This window comes from Vulpes vulpes, chromosome 9 (genome assembly GCF_048418805.1).
Source record: "Vulpes vulpes isolate BD-2025 chromosome 9, VulVul3, whole genome shotgun sequence".
Taxonomy (NCBI): domain Eukaryota; kingdom Metazoa; phylum Chordata; class Mammalia; order Carnivora; family Canidae; genus Vulpes; species Vulpes vulpes.
In genome coordinates, this window is record NC_132788.1 from 108,813,673 (window position 1) to 108,827,176 (window position 13,504).

The window sequence follows — 13,504 nt, forward strand, 5'->3', positions numbered from 1 at the left end:
TCTGCTTGCACTTTTTATTTAAGACTCCCCGCCCCCCAGGGTGATCTTTTTAAGGAAAAAAAAAAGATATATATATATACACACACACATATATATATATGATTTTTACAACTCTCGCTAGTCCTCTGGGACTCGGATTTCTGACTTGACAGTGCTGGCTCCGGACACCGCCGCAGCCTCTGCGAACCCCCCCGAGGAGCCCTCTTGGGGTCCACCGGTTGCCCTTTTGTACGTCCGCGGGGGACAGGCTGGAGGGGGCGGGGTGGGGGGCGGGGGGGCCCAACCAGATATTTCTAACTTTTTGTTTTTAATTATTAATCCCCTTCTGCTGTGGTTTCTGTTGTCAGTTTTTAAATTTTTTTAAATTGTGTTTTTTTTTAACTTTTACTTTTTACCTCTTGTGTATATGTAGGGAATTTATAGGGAAATATGTACTTTATGAAATAAATTTTAAGAACTAAAATATATTTTATTTTAAATAAAGTAACGGACCTTTAATCTTACACAGCTAAATTACTGATTATATATTTGCTGAGCTGACTTAAGGGTTCAGAAAATTGTATCAAGAGTTTTATTTTTTGACTTCAAAGCCTTCTTAATAAAGTCTTTTTACTACATGTGAGCCCTTGGCGTGGTGTGGGGTGGGTGGGCGTGGGAGGGGGAGGATCAGGGGAGGGGAGCTCGGATCCACCCCCGTGCCCCCTAGGCTTCCAGAAGGGATTCGGACTGAGGATGAGGGTGTTGGGTCTGGAGGGGAGGTGGTGCAGCCAGGCCCCCCGTTTCCTGGGGCTTGGGCCCCCTGACGCTCCCAGCCGACGGCCAAGCACAGGGGCAGCTGTGGCCGCTGTGAAGATGGGGTGCCAGGCTCTGCCGTGTGGTGACGGGGACTCCCAGTCTCACTGTGCAGAAGGGGAGACGGGTCTGAGTCCCACCTCCAGGAGGGGTTCGAACACCTGTCCGTCCCCGAAGGACCTCTGAGCGATGACCACACGTGCCACCCCTCCCTCTCCGGGTCTCGGAGCAGAGGACGATGCCCATGGGACCGCTAGGCAACTCAGGGCGGGGTTGGCCCAGAGTCCGGAGTGGGACTATGGGTTGGACCGTCTGTAGTCATCGGGTGCCACTGAAGCTCCCAAGGGAGGGAAGAAAGCCCCGGATGCGTGGAGGGTGGGCTGTGAGGCGTGGGACTGCTCCCGAGACAAGCTGGGGAGCCAGGGGCCCGTAGGCTGCTGGCCTGAGTGCACACGGAGGAGGGGTCTGCACACAGAGCCTGCGAGGAAAGCTAGGAAGGAGCAGCCCGGAGGGCCTCCAGGAGGCGGCGAGGGGCTCAGGGCGCCAGGTGGGTCGGGGTACCAGGAGCGGCGGATGGGCGCCCCACGGCCGTGGTCTCCCGCTGAGTGGCGGCCCCCGGCGGCAGGGCTGGGGGAGTGTGGAACAGCCGCCCACCCGGGGGTCCTGCTCCGGCTGGAGTTTCCCCAGCTCTGGTGAGGGTCGTGGGTGAAGTGGTTAACTGTGGCCCCAGAACCCGGGAGTGGGCCTTATCTGGACAAAGGGGTCTTTGTGGATATAACCAAGGATCGCGGGGTGGCTCCTCGTGATTTAGGGCGGGCCCCAGTCTCACGACGAGGGTCCTGATAAGACCATACGGGCCAGGATTCGAGGCCGGAGCAGGGAGAGAAACCGGGTGAAGATGGAGGCAAGTCCAGGGGCGCCGGCGCCCCCGAGCTGGAGAGGCGGGGAGCACCTGCCCCTGGACCAGCCCCCTGGCCGGCGGTGACAGAACAAAGGCGTGTTGTGTTAAGTCACCAACATTGTGACAATTTGTTTCAGCAGCCGCAGGAGCCAGTAGGGCGGGTGGGCAGCACGCAGGCGGGGCCGGCCCACCATGCGGGGAGGGGGCCCGACGTGGCTGCTGTGGCCCCGGGCGACTGGACTGAAGTTAGACCGTCCTGCAGGAGGCTACGGGGGCAGTGGGAGGCGAGAGCGTGGGGACCAGTCCCCCTGGCATTTTGGACAAAGAGAAAGCAGCCCCCCTCGAGGGACCAAGGGGTCAGGGGAGAGACAGGACACCCAGGAGGTTGAAACCAAGTCCTGGGAAAGGAGGTCGGGACTGGAGCCCAAGCAAGGGGTTTCAGAAGATGCAATGGGCGTGGGCCCGATCTGAGGACATGCCGTCCTGGAAGTGTCCAGAAATGTCTGAGGGATGTGCTCGCTCCCTGCTGAGGGGCTGTGAAGCCGATACTCGAGAGGCTACAGTTGCTGCGGCCCTTGGGGAAAGCTGAGAGATGGCCAGAGTGGGCTCTCGTGCTTGCCATCTGGGGCCCTGGATCCAGCTGTGCCTGCAGGCAGCCCGTCCCAACCACCCAGTTATTATTTTTTTTTTAATTTTTTTATTTATTTATTTATTTATTTATGATAGTCACAGAGAGAGAGAGGCAGAGACACAGGCGGAGGGAGAAGCAGGCTCCATGCACCGGGAGCCTGATGTGGGATTCGATCCCGGGTCTCCAGGATCGCGCCCTGGGCCAAAGGCAGGCGCCAAACCGCTGCGCCACCCAGGGATCCCAACCACCCAGTTATGAGTGCCAGCGAGCTCTCCGGCTTTGCTTAAGCCACTGTAAGCTGGAGCCACTCGAACTCATAGCCACCTACGGGGGCTACATTCCTGGGGGTGAGGGGTGCTGCGCAAAAGCAAGGCCATTACCGGGTGCAATCAGCTTCACAACTAGACGCGCTCAGGGAAGCCAACGACCGAGGCAAACCTTCATTGCCCTTGTCACTTGTGTCTGTGGGTTCACAGGCTCAGCACACTGCGGTGGCCCCCGTCCAGTGTCTTCTGAGAAGCCTTTATTGTGGGTCCCATCAGATTTCAGGGAGACAAGAGGGTAAGGCTGTGGTGCTCGCATCTGTGAGATGGAGCCACCAACCGAGTGGGCTCAGTGGGGGTGACATGTCACCTGCACGACCACGTGTAGGGAAAGCAGCTCTAGGGACAGACACGAGAGTCCCCTCCTGGCCTACCACTTGCCTGCTGCATGCCCCTGGGCACGTTATCTCCCTGACTTGTCTTCTCTGTAAAGTGGGGACTTAATCAACGCTTAACCACACGCAGCCGAGTATAGAGCCTGGCAGGTGTCCCTAGTCGTCCCCTCTCTCCAGCTCTGCCCTCAGATGGATACATCTGCGGAGCATCAATTCAGACACAAGACTTCTGAGGCCAGGAAAACACCAACAGACCAAATAGAACAAACAGAGCCTGGAAATGGGAAGGTGCTCAGCGTTTGCTGGGTGCATGGATGGATAGGTGGGTGGTGGGTGAGTGGATGGATGGATGGAAGACGGATAAGGAGTGGATGAATGGATGATGGGTGACTGGACTGATGGATGGATAGATAGGTGGATGGACAGGTGGATGGACAGGTGGATGGATGGATGGATGGATGGATGGGGGATTTATAGATGGATGGATGGGTAGGTGGATGGGTACATGGATGGATGGATGGGTGGATGGATGGATGGGTGGTTGGGTGGGTGGATGGATGGGTGGTGTGTGGATAAGTCAGAACAGAGGAGGAAGGACTAATTCTGCTGAGAGATTCAGAGGAAGGCTAGCTGGAGAGGTTGGTTGGTTGGTCAGGGGGAGACAGAGTAGGAAAGACTTGGAAGTGGTGGGATCACAAGTCACATTCAGGGAACAAAGAGCAGTCAGGGAGACAGGTTAAAATAGTGGGAGAAAAGGCAGAAATCCTGACCTGGAAGGTGGCCTTGGAACTCGTTTCTCAGGCCTTTCAGGGCAGGCACCATTACGCCACAGCCCACCTCCCCTCTTCCTCCTCCCTTCACAAGGAGGGAGCCCTGCCAGCCCGTGCTGGACGGCAGTGGCCAACAAAATTTAAATGTGAATGTAAACAGCCACTGGTGGCTGATGGCTCCTACATAGAGCAGTGTCACTCTAGAATGTTCTGGTCCAGCAGTGTCCAATAATGGGACAATGAGGGCGCCTGGATGGTTCAGTTGGTGAAGCGTCTGCCCTCAGCTCAGGTCATGGTCCCGGGGTCCTGGGATCAAGCCCCATGTTGGCCTCCCTGCTCAGGGGGAGCCTGCCCTCCCCCCTGCGCATGTTCTCTCACATTCTTTCAAATGAACAAATAAAATAATAGTGGGTCAATGATAGGAATGTTCTAGGTCTTCACTCTCCATTGCAAGAGCTGCCAGCCACACTGAGTGACTGAACATCTGAAACACGGCTCATGTGATTAGGAAACTGAACTTTTAATTTTGTTTTTCTTTTTAAGATTTTATTTATTCACGAGGGACATACAGAGGCTGAGACACAGGCAGAGGGAGAAGCAGGCTCCCTGCGGGACCGTGATGCGGGACTCGATCCCGGGACCCCGGGGTCACGCAGGCCCTGGGCCGAAGCCAGCCGCTCAACCGCTGAGCCACCCGGGTGCCCCCGTGTTAATTCACTTTAAATGGCCACCAACAAAGAAGGGGAAGCAGCACCTGGGCAAGCAGTTTGCTGTGCAGACTTTGCGCTACTTCTGACCCCGGGAAGCAGGAGGCCAGGCAGCCGCGCTGTGGCCAGTGCGTGCGCGGTTCTGACCAGAGCGGCCCTAAGACAGCGCGAGGGGAGCTGGTCCAGGCCCCGGGTAGGGGTGACCCTGGGCTCCCGGGGGTCCCCCCCCAGGGAGGCGGTGCTGGCGGGGAGGACGGAGGAGGGGCCGCGGGGACCCTGGAAGGTGGGGGCAGGAGGGGGCCTCCCTGGGGCGGGGGTGGGGGTGACCTGGGGGTGACCAGCCCCGCCCACGCCTGGGTTTTCGGCCTCCGGAGCCCAGAACCGTCGGTGTGAGCGGTTGACGGCCGGGCGCGGCGGGAGCCTCGGGGACGCGGCGCAGGGGCACATCGGGGACACGGGGCGCCCCCCCCCCCCGGGATCCAGGACACGCGGTTACGTTGAGGCCGGGGCTGCCTGGGCCGTGCTGCTCCCCGGAAACTCAGCCTGAACGGGACGTGCTTTGATTTGCTGCGTTTGGTAAGGGGCGCGGGGGAGGGGGAGGGGCCGCGGGGGAGGCGGGGGCGCCGGGGGCGGGGGGCGGGGCGCGGGGGCGCCGGGGGGCGGGGCAACGCCTCGGTTCACAGGGGCACGCGGCTGCCAAGGGCTCGGCAGGTACAGGTGAGGCCGGGCGCGGGCCCCGGGGCTGCGGAACGGGAACCGCAATGAACCCGCCGATTCGCAGACGCCGCCGAGGCCGCCTGCCTGCCCCTGCGGGGGCGCGTGTGCCCGGGGCGGGGAGGCCGAGCTGGAAGCCACGCCCCCTTAGGCCACGCCCTTTAGGCCCCGCCCCTGAAGCCCCGCCCCCGTGGGCGCGGGCGGCGCGTCCTCTGTCGCCACCGTGTGGCCGGGTCTGCACATGACGCCCTGACGCATCCCGCAGGAGCGCACACGCCCGCCCCTCGCCCGGGCTCCCCCAGGGCACGAGCCGGAGCCCCCTTTGCACCTTCCCCCCACCTTGGCCGCCCCCGCCCCGCCGCTCAGCGCCGCCACATAGGAGCCGCTCCCTAAACGTTTGTTGATGGAATAAATGACGGGGCGCCCCGCTGCCAAAGAACTGAGCTTTCCCTTTACTCAGCAGATCTGGCCTCGCTGGGGGTGGGAGGGGTGACCCCGAACAAGCCCAACACCCCCGTCCATGAGAACCTAGCCCCTGTCCCCGGTGGCGCAAAGCACTCTGGTGCGTTGGCTTTTTTTCTTTTTTCTTTTCTTTTCTTTTTTCTTAAGATTTTACTTATTTATTCATGAGAGACGCAGAGAATGAGGCACAGACACAGGCAGAGGGAGAAGCAGGCTCCCTGCGGGGAGCCCGTCGCAGGACTTGAACTCGGGACTCCGGGGTCACGCCCTGGGTGGAAGGCAGATGTGCCACCCGGGCGCCCCGTTCTCTGTAGTTAAGTCTATTGGTTGGTGTCATTTTTTAGACACCCCAGGTGAGTGACACCCTGCGGTATTTGTCTTTCTCCGACTTAGGGCACTCAGCGTAACGCCCGCTAGGTCCGCCCACGTTGCAGATGGCAAGGTCTCATTTTTCGTGGCTGCGTAATAATCCCTCGTACATAATGTCCTTTTTTTGAGGTCGTATGAGGAATGGAACGTTTATTCGTAGGTGTATAGTAGTCGGAAGAAGGAAACGTTCCCTTTAGAAATGCGACCAAGGAAGTTGTCCCTTTTTTTTTTTCGTTATGTGGAGTGAGTCCTTAGCCCCATCCCGTGTGCCCGCCCCCGGCCACTGCCCTCGGTTGACCAGCGCTGTGTGAGCCGCTGTTCAGACTGTTTCTTGCTTTGCCTCAGTCTCTCTCTTCTCCCCTCATTTGTGTGTAGGATTCTATTTATTTGACAGAGAGCCTGAGCGGGGCTGAGGGGCAGAGCCGAGGGAGGCTCCTCCCTGACGGGGGCTCGACCCCAGGACCCCGGGATCATGACCTCGCCGCCGGAGCCCCCAGGCCCGTTTGTGTTGTCCGTCTGCTCAGCCTGCGGCGACCGCGAGGTGCTGGCCTTTCTCTGTCGCCCCCCTGCATCGTGCCCCGGGCCCCGCCTGCCCACGCGAGCCTTCCTCCCCGCGGGAGGCTCAGCCATACCCACCGTGACCACGGGGCACGTCTTTGTCCAGCGAGGTTGCAGGGCGCCGAGGCTCCTCCACGGGCGGCTGCCGTTCCCGTCCCCGTGTCCTTTGGGGTGACGCCGGCAGCGCTCTTGCCGGGCCGAGGGGCGCCTGGGCCACCTGGTTGAGGGCCCCCGCCCTGCGCCCCGCGGCCCGGCCTGCGCGCCCCCCCGCCTCCTCGCCGCCACCTGCGTCCTGGCTGCGGCAGGTGGGAGGTGGCCGCCCGTGGCTCTGACCCGCGCTGCCCAGCCGCCGAGGGGCCCGGAGCATCCTTCCACGCGTCTGTGGCCCATTGTGCGCCTTCTTTGGAGAGATGCGTGCCCGGGTCTTCTGTCCATTGTTACCTGGATTATTGGGTTTGGGGACGTTGAGTTGAATCAGTCCTTAGGAATTTCCTTCTTGCTGAGGCTGAGCGACCCCAGCGCTCGGGTGGCCGCATGGCGCTTGGCCCTCCTGCTGTGCACGGACACTGGGGATGTGAGAATGTTGGGGGGCACATGGAGCCCCCGGGCCTGGAGGGCCCTCTGTGAGCAGGTGAGTGTTCTGACCCCTGTGAGCCCCTGCAGCCTGGAGACGTGGGGTGTGCGGTCACCCGGGGCTGGACGCTCTCGGGGCAGCCGCGGCTGCGGGGAAGACCGGGTCTGTGGTGACGTCAGAGCCTGGCCGAAAGGCCCCGGGGGGGGGGCGCTCGGTGAGGGCTCAGCTTGCTGGAGGGATGGGGGGCCCCGGGCGGCGCCCCCAGGATGCTCACCGGGCCCAGCAGCCCCGCTCAGAGCAGCGGTGCCTCCCCTGAGGGCTCCACGGCCAGTGTCCACGCAGGAGGCTGCTCCTCCTGCCTGCGGCCCTCACCCTGCGGGCTCGTGGCTGGAACCCCCACGGGGCCCACACCTGCGCCCCTCTGGCCGGGCTGCTGCAGGCTCACGGCGGGCACTCAGCACCCCGAAAGGCAACGTTCTGCTCCTCGGTGTCTTCCTCCCCCTAACCTGTTACACCAGGGACCCCTCTCGCTCACACCAGGGTCGTTGGGGGCTGTGCACGGCCTGGGGGTGCTCCCCGCCCTCGGGTCGCTGGGCAGCTCCCCCTTCCCTCTCCTGACGGTGTCTCACATCTCCCTGGGGTGCCGCCCCGCCCCAGCAGCAGGGCTCTGGCCTCTGTCACCCCCATTGCTGTGACCCGCTCTGCGTGTGTCTCGGTCCCCTTCGAAGCTCCCCTAGTGAACACTCACCTGCAGGAACCGTGGGCCGGGGAGGACCAGCGTGCCTGAGAGGTGGCTGGGTCAAGCCCCGTGGGGCCCCCCGCAGTGTCGCCGCTTCCTCTGGGGCAGCCCTCGGATGCACTAGGACCCTAACACACCTTGTACTTGATTCCTAAAGCGCTTCAGGGTGGGGAACGCCAGGTGTAAATCCAGGCAGAGAGGAGAGCAGAGGCGCCCCTGCCTGTGCCTCATGGCGTGACCCTGGCTCCCGGGGCGAGTCCCACGTGGGCTCCCTGCAGGGGGCCTGCTTCTCCCTAGGCCTGTGTCTGCCTTTGTCTCTCTCTCTGTGTCACAGAGGCAGAGACACAGGCGGAGGGAGAAGCAGGCCCCCTGCAGGGAGCCCACGTGGGACTCAATCCCAGGACTCCAGGATCGCGCCCTGGACCAAAGGCAGGTGCCAAACCTCTGAGACACTCAGGGATCCCCCAGATAAAATCTTCCAAAAAATTTTTTTTCTCAGTTGCAAATAAATAAATAAATAAATAAATAAATAAATAAATAAATAAATGAATTTCTCAGTTGGGTTACTATTATTCTTTGGCATTGGTTTGTTGGCCTCTGCGCACACACAGTCCTCCTTTTTTTAAAAAAATTTTATTTATTCATTCATGATAGACATAGAGAGAGAGAGAGAGGCAGAGACACAGGCAGAGGGAGAAGCAGGCTCCATGCAGGGAGCCCACGTGGGACTCGATCCCGGGGCCCCAGGACCATGCCCTGGGCTGAAGGCGGCGCTAAACCACCGCACCACCAGGGCTGCCCACCCACAGTCCTCCTTGCTCCCGGATCCTGGGCTCGACCCCGTGTCACCTCCGTGGGGGCTCCTGGCCTCGGCCTCCCCTCAGAGCCAGGGGGAGCTTTAAGAAACAGCAAAGCCGGGATCCCTGGGTGGCGCAGCGGTTTGGCGCCTGCCTTTGGCCCAGGGCGTGATCCTGGAGACCCGGGATCGAATCCCACGTCGGGCTCCCGGTGCATGGAGCCTGCTTCTCCCTCTGCCTGTGTCTCTGCCTCTCTCTCTCTCTGTATGACTACATAAATAAATAATAAAAAAAAAAAAAAAAAAAAAAAAAAAAGAAACAGCAAAGCCTGAGCCCCCCGTTCTGCTGTAAGGGGCCTGGGGAGCCACGTGGGCAGCAGGGATTTTTTAAAATTGTGGTAAAGTACATGGAAGATATAATTTGCCATTGAAGGGGCGCCTGGCCGGCTCGGTCAGGACAGCACACGACTCTTGATCTTGGGGTGGTGAGTTCCAGCCCCACGATGGGTGTAGCCATTACTCATATAAAAAGATAAAATTAACCATTTTAATCCTTTCAAAGTGTATGATTCAGTGGCATTAACTGTATTCACAAAGTTGTGCAACTGTCCCTTCTAGCTCATTCCACAATATTCTATCACCCCAAAAGAAGCCATGTCTGCACTAGCTGTCACCCCCTTATTTCCCTCCACAGCCCCCTCCAAGGCCCCCTCCCCGTGGGTGGATGAGCCTGTCCTGGACGTGTCACACACGTGGACTCACACCCCGTGGGGCCTCCTGTGTCCGGTTCCCTCCCTGAGTGTCGGGGGCTCGGGGTCCGTCCCCAGGTGGTGTGTGGGCCTCGCTCCTGCTCGCAGCCAGGGACGAGCCCGCACGTGTGGTGGACGCTCTGTGTCTGTTCATCTGTCAATGGACATTTAGGGTTATTTCCATGTTTGGCTACCTGGACAGAGCTACTATGAATATTGGTGCACACGTTTAAAAAAATCATTAATCCAGTGATTTTTAAAACTTTTTAATAAAGATCTTATTTATTCATGAAAGACACAGAGAGAGAGAGAGGGAGAGAGGCAGAGACACAGGCAGAGGGAGAAGCCGGCTCCCTGCGGGGAGCCCCATGCGGGACTCGATCCCAGGACCCCAGGACCCGGGGGTCACGCCCTGAGCCCTGAGCCCAAGGCAGGCGCCCGCACACTGCAATATGACTGAGTGGATTCCCTGTGCGCTGTCCTTGCATCCCTGTGACTTCCTTCACAACTGGGAGTTTGTACCTCGTAATCCTCTTCCCCCATCTTGCCAGCCCCGCACGTCCTTGCGGACGATTTTGCTTTTGAAAACCTATTTTAATTTTTTTTTAATTTTAATTTTTTTAAAGTAATCCCCACACCCAAGGTGGGGCTTGAACTCACCACCCGAGATCAGGCGTCCCGCGCTCCCCCCCCGCCTTACCCCATCTCACATTTTTCACGTTACTTGCACCCACGCGTGTGTATTGAATTGTCCACAATTTTACCAGCTGGGGAACTTCGTGCCTCCAGCACCACATGGACCCCGCCCTCCCACCCACCCCCACCCACAGCCCCCAACCCCCGGCAGCCACTCCTCCGTCCTCCACTTCTAGAATGTTCTCATCTCAAAAATGCAGCGTGTGACCCTCTGGCCCCGGCCTGTTTTCACTCCGCACACTCCTCCGGATTTTAAAACTTCCTCGACTGGGAGGGCGCAGGGCGGACCTACCTGTAGCCACACTTTCCTCCCAGCTGTCACGACCCGACGTGGCCGCTGTGCCTCAGTGTCCTCATCTGTCAAGTGGGGAGAGGAGAGCCCCCCCGCCCCGCCCCGCCCCGCCCCGAGGCGCGCAAACGGCAGCCGGGGAACCAGATGCCTGCACGCGGGACCGGGCCCCTGCATCGCTTTGTGACGTCCCTCACGGTTGCCATGGCAGCAGCCAATCACGTCTGCCCGGCTGTGCCGCCTGGCCCGCCCCTCTTGCTGGTGATTGGAGGAGCCGTTGCCTCACGCGCTCCACGGACCAATGGGGACGCGGTCCAGGCGCGGGGCGCGGACGGGCCCAGGTCCCGCGCCGCCCGCAGTGAGCCGGACCTCTCCAGGGTACAGGCGGCGGCCTGGGACGCCTTCGCGGCCGTTGCCCGAAGCGCCCCCTTTGCAAACACCCACAAAAGGGAGGCTAATGATTTGATTTCTTGAGGGGCCCGGTTTCCCTGTGTATGGAAGATTCCAGAAGCTCGCAGGGTGGGGATGCCGTGGCCCTCGCCCCCTCCTGAAGTTCTCCCCCTGACATAAGAGCTGCGGGGGGCGGGGGCGCACCGTTCTCTGTCGTGTGCACGTGTGCACGGTTACTTGGGCTCCGCAGGCAGGCGGGTGGCGCTCTAGGCTGCGCACTGCGCAAGCCGAGGGTGCCCGGCCCTCCCCCCAGAAACACCCGCCGGGGCAGGACCGCGCGGCCCCTGCGTGCTGGCAGGTGAGCTAGTCCGCGGCTGCTGCGTGCTAACAAATGAGCCCGGGCCAAGGGCCTCGAAGCCGCGGTACTCCCGCGTCCTCCCGTCAGCGTTTCTGCGGCCCAGGCATCCAGAAGCGGGTTGGCTGCCCGAGCCTCGTGAGGTTCAGGTCTACACGCGGGCCTCGCGGCTGCCTGGTCTGAAGGCCCGGCTGGGGCTGCAGGGCCCGCTCCCGGGCGCCCCCGGGGCTGCTGGCTGCTGGCTGGGCTGGGGCCCTGACCCCCGGCCCCGGGGCCCCTCCAAGCACTGCCTGAGCGTCCTCAGGGCCCAGCCGCTCCCTCGCCCCCAGCAGCGACCCCAGAGGCCGCCAGGTCCCTGGGAGACACAAGCCAGGCCTGGTCCCCGTACAGGATCCCCACAGCAGCATGACCGCCAGGACACTGGGCGGGGGCATCTCGGGCTGCACACAGGAGACCATCTGGTGACGGGAAACGGCGGCGCAGCGCGACCCGGGAGGTCGGCACCTGCCCCTTCTGGGCCGGGGGGTCTCACTCGAGGTCTCCAGCTGGCTGGGGGGTCCGGGGTGGGGGGTGTCACTGGCCCAGGCCTGGCCAATGGGCTTCCCCAGCGACTTTTGCGCACCTAGGGAGGCTTTGGCCCCTTCCTCGCTAGGGTGCTGAGAGCTCGCTCGCCAGCCCGGGCCCTGTCACCGGGCCGCAGGAGCCCGCTGTCCAAACAAGAGACGGGGAGGGCGGGGAAGAGGGGAAGAGGGCGGCAGGGGAGCCCTGTGGGTCACCGGAACGCACCTGCATCGGGACCCAGCCCTTCACGTTGTCCTCACAGTTAGGAGGGGCTCCTGTCATTTGAAACACGATGCCATCAACAGGGGAATGGCGGTTCACAACACGTCCCACCCCACAGGCATGTCCCCGGCCGCCAGCAGGAGCGAGGCCCCCACTCCGCCCTGGGGACAGACCCCAGCCTACGGTGCTCAGGGAGGGAACCACAGGAGGCCCCACAGGGCGTGAGTCCACGTGTGTGACACGTGCAGGACGAGCTCGTCCACGCACGGGGAGGGGGCTCGGGGGGGCCAGGGGCTGGGGGGGAACAAAGGGAGGTGACGGCTGATGGGAGGGCAGTTTCCTTTGGACTCATGGAATGTTCTGGAACTAGATAGAGGCGATGGTTGCACAACATTGTGAATGCACTCAGTGCCACTGGGTTGTGCACTTTAAAATCGTTAATTGCAGGTTATGTGAATTTCTCATCAATAATAATAATAATAATAGGGATCCCTGGGTGGCGCAGCGGTTAGGCGCCTGCCTTTGGCCCAGGGCGCGATCCTGGAGACCCGGGATCGAATCCCACGTCGGGCTCCCTGCATGGAGCCTGCTTCTCCCTCTGCCTGTGTCTCTGCCTCTCTCTCTATATATATGACTATCATAAATAAATAAATAAATAAAAATTAAAAAAAAAATAATAAAAGGACAAAAGGCCCGATGTAAGCACCCGGTGTTCGCCCTCTCCCTGCGCGGTCCTCTTCCACCCACACTCCCCCCCTCCCTGAGGCTCCACCCGCCCTTCCAGTTCCCGCCCCTGTTTTACACAGAGCAATTTCTCCTCCCATGTCAGGCCACACAAGGCCCGTGGCCTCCCCACCCTCCGTGGCCTCCCCAGGCCCTAAATGCCCGCTGCCTTCATCCCGCCCCTGCGAGGGAAGCCCGAGGCCAACCTCCATGTGGTGCAGAAACACGCCCAGGCACGTGGGGGGCGGCGGGGGGTGACGGGGGGCAAGGTCACGGGGATGGCTTCCTTCTCTTCTAGGGGAGCACAGGTGTGGGTAAACGGAAAAGAACCAGCTGGCCCTGTGACCTCCCGGCGAGCGCTGTGGCTCTGTCCTTTTGCAATTTGTCACAAATCGGTGGCGTCCACATTTTACTTTGGAATTGATGGTAAGTAGCTCAAAAGGGAAAGCCCTGCTTGGAAGGTGTCCAGGCCCCGCACGGTCCATCCCCCAGTGGGCTGCCCCCCCCCCCCCGCAGGCAGGTGCGCCCCCAGGGCAGGGGGTCCTCAGCAGGCTGTGGAGGACCCCGCGTGGTGCTGCGGCTTCCTCTGAGGGGCGCCCCTAGGCCCGGTGGCGTCTCTCCTGATGGACACGGCAGGGGCCCCCACCAAGGGACGATGACAGGGACAGTCACGGGCTCACGCTGCGTGAGGTGCTGCGTGGGCACCGGACACCCTGCTTCTCCCAAAACCGTCTCTTTGCATCTTTGTTGCTTTTCCCCCCGATTCCAAAGGAAACGTGCTCTTAGAAATTCCGCATCAGGCCTGTCAGTGCTTCAGTTTCTATCTGTAAAGCGGGTCTCCCCCCAGC